The sequence below is a fragment of the Zea mays genome, chromosome 9 (genome assembly GCF_902167145.1).
Source record: "Zea mays cultivar B73 chromosome 9, Zm-B73-REFERENCE-NAM-5.0, whole genome shotgun sequence".
Classification (NCBI taxonomy): Eukaryota; Viridiplantae; Streptophyta; class Magnoliopsida; order Poales; family Poaceae; genus Zea; species Zea mays.
Window position 1 is genome coordinate 24633593 of NC_050104.1, and position 3255 is coordinate 24636847.

Below are 3255 nucleotides of genomic sequence, written 5' to 3' on the forward strand. Positions count from 1 at the left end.
AGGGTGTGCTTGATGGGACCCCTGAGATAAGGGCACGACTCCTTAAGCATCTTGTCAAACATGTTGGCCCCCCCGGGAGGCTTCCGAGGATTCCTGTGCTCGTCAGCAGCGATGAGATCCGCGTCAACGGCGTCGCGTTTTGCTTGCGCCTTCTTCCTGGTCTTCTTCTTCGTGCCACGCTGGACGGATGCCTCGGGGGCATCTTCCTTCTGTCTTCCCTTAGGCTGCTTGTCCTTCCGGAAGATGGCTTCGACCGCCTCCTGACCAGAGGCAAACTTGGTGGATATGTCCATCAATTCGCTCGCCTTGGTGGGAGTCTTGCGTCCCAGTTTGCTCACCAAGTCCCGGCAAGTGGTGCCGGCGAGGAATGCCCCGATGACGTCCGAGTCGGTGATGTTGGGCAACTCGATGCGCTGCTTGGAAAACCACCGGATGTACTCTCGCAGGGATTCCCCTGGCTGCTGGCGGCAGCTCCGGAGATCCCACGAGTTCCCAGGGCGCACGTACATACCTTGGAAATTTCTAGCGAAAGCCTTGACTAGGTCTTCCCAGTCGGAGATCTGCGTAGGAGGCAGATGCTCTAGCCAGGCCCGGGCAGCGTCGGAGAGGAAAAGGGGGAGGTTGCGGATGATGAGGTTGTCGTCGTCCGTCCCTCCCAGCTGGCACACCAGCCGGTAATCTGCAAGCCACAACTCCGGCCTCGTCTCCCCTGAGTACTTGGTGATGGTAGTCGGGGCTCGGAACCGGGCCGGGAACGGCGCCCGTCGTATGGCCCGGCTGAAGACTCGCGGACCTAGTGGTTCGGGTGAGGGGCTCCGATCCTCCTCACTGTCGTAGCGTCCTCCATGCCTGGGGTGGTAGCCTCGGCGCACCCTTTCCTCGAGGCGGGCTCGATGCTCGCGATGGTGTTGTTCGCTGCCGAGGCGGTCCGGGGCTGCAGGCGTCCCGTCCCTTGTGCGCTCGGTGTGGACCGAGGCCTCCCGCATGCGTCGGGAGGACATTGCGTGATGTTCCGAGGGGCACCCTCGCCTTCGAGAGGCAGAGCTCTCGGCTCATCGGACGGCGGCATCTTCCAGGAGATCCTTGAGTTCGCCTTGGATACGTCGCCCCTCGGTGATGGATGGCTCCGGCATTGTTCGAAGTAGCATTGCCACTACAGCTAGGTTCTGGCCGGCCCCGCTAACGCCGGGGGCAACCCTGCCCTAGCATCATCGATGATACGACGCTGGACGTCCCGGGCCCGATGACGCGCTCCTCCGGCGAGTGCCTGGCCTGCCCACTCCTGCTCGATGTTTTGTCGGAGCTGCACAAGCCACCCCATTTCTTCGTCGAGTTTGGCCTGCATCTCGCGGAGTTGCTCGAGCTGTGTGTCCTGACCCCCACAGGGACTCGAACCACAGCTAGCTCCCGCGGGATCTCAATGCGAGACGCAGGCGCAGGGGCGTCGTCGTTCTCTAGCATGCCGAGATGGTCATCTTCGTCGTGATCCCCCTGATCGATGTGGAAACACTCGCGACTTGGGTCGTAACCCTCGTAGTCAAGGCTGTGGCCATCGTCAGAGCAACCGGAGAGGCAGTAGTCACATGCGGACATGAAGTCTCGCATGGCACTGGGATCACTGAGTCTGGAGAAATCTCAACTGAAGTCGGGGTCGTCCTCTTCCTCGGAACCCGCGGGTCCATAGGTTGAGACGGCCGTCAGTCGGTCCCAAGTTGATCACATATGGTACCCTGGAAGGTCAGGATATGCCCTTGCGAAAGCGCTCACCGAAGCGGGGTCGCTTGGCGGATCGAAGCTAAATCTAAAGGAACAGGATGAAAAACTGATGGTACCTCCTGGTTGATGGACGGTGGCGAAGTCGCATCGGGGATGGAGTGCGTCGTTGTCTCAGGTGCGAGACTAATGTCTGACAAGTCCCTCGCAAGGGTGCCGACGTCATCAGTCTGCCCGGGATTGGCATGTTGCTGGGAAGCGACACCCGTCGTTGTCTCAGGTGCGAGGACAACACCCGACATGTCCCCCATAGGGGTGCCGGCGTCGTCGGCTCGCTCTGGTCCAACAGTCGACGAAGTGCCGCCTCGTGCCTAGCCACGGTTGCCCCGTCTTCTCCTCCTCCAGCGAGGAGGGTGGCGGGGCAAACCCGGATGTTCCTCTTCTGCCGCGGGGAGATGCCGTCATCGAGTTTGCCTCCGCCGGGCAAGCCGACGACCGTCGTTGTTGTCATGCTGCGAGGGGAGGAGCACCATGTCGTAGCTGCCGTCGCGAAACATGAACTCGAGACTCCCGAAGCGGAGCACCGTCCCGGGCTGAAGAGGCTGCTGAAGATTGTCCATCTGGAACTCAATGGGAAAGTATTTGTCAACACGCAGCAGGACCCCTACTTGGAGCGCCAACTGTCGGTGTTTTGGACCCGCGTGGACCCTCAGCCGACTAGTGAATTTGTCGTTGTGTGTCCCTGTCCAGATGGGTTGATGCAAGATGGAACACAAGAGGGAGGATGAGGCTTATATTATCTTGCACCGGGGTGCTCGTAGTAGGGGTTACAAGCGTCGCAAGAGAGAGGAAGAGGGAGAGGGTTCGGCCTTGAGGTGAGGTGTCTGAGTTAGCCTGCTCTACGTTTCTCTCCTTCTCCGCCTGCCTCCTTTAGGAAGGCCCTGGACATCCCCTTTTATAGATACAAGGAGATGGTCCAGTTGTACAATGGGGGTGTAGCTATGTGCTAACGTGGCCGGCGGAGAAGTACTTGAGCCCTATAGAAGCGCAGCTGGCGGTGAGGTAGGGGTCCTGCTGACGTTTCTTTGCTTTCGTAGAGAGTTGAGAACTACCGACGTCATGGACGCACGCAGGGAACCATCATTACTTGTTACCAGAGTAATCTAGATAGGACATCGGTCTTGTTCCTTCGTAGCCTGAGGCAGCTAGCTAGGGGTAGGGTAATGATGTATCCCTTGTGGCGCGGTCGGTCTGAGACTGAGGTCGGGCGAGGTTGTGACTCCTCCCGAGGCCGAGGCCCGAGGTCGGGCGAGGTGGAGACCTTCTCCCGAGGCCGAGGCCTGGGGTCGGGCGAGGCGGAGCTCCCTGTTGCACCCGAGGCTAAACTCGGGGGAGGTCGTGACTTACTGTCGTTAGTTTTACCCTGGTGGTTGGCACAGTAGTCGGAACGGGGTGAATAGTGATGTTTTCCTGTCAGAACGATCAGTAAAGGGGCGAAGTGACTGCGGTCACTTTGACCTTGCCGACTGAGGCGCGCATGTC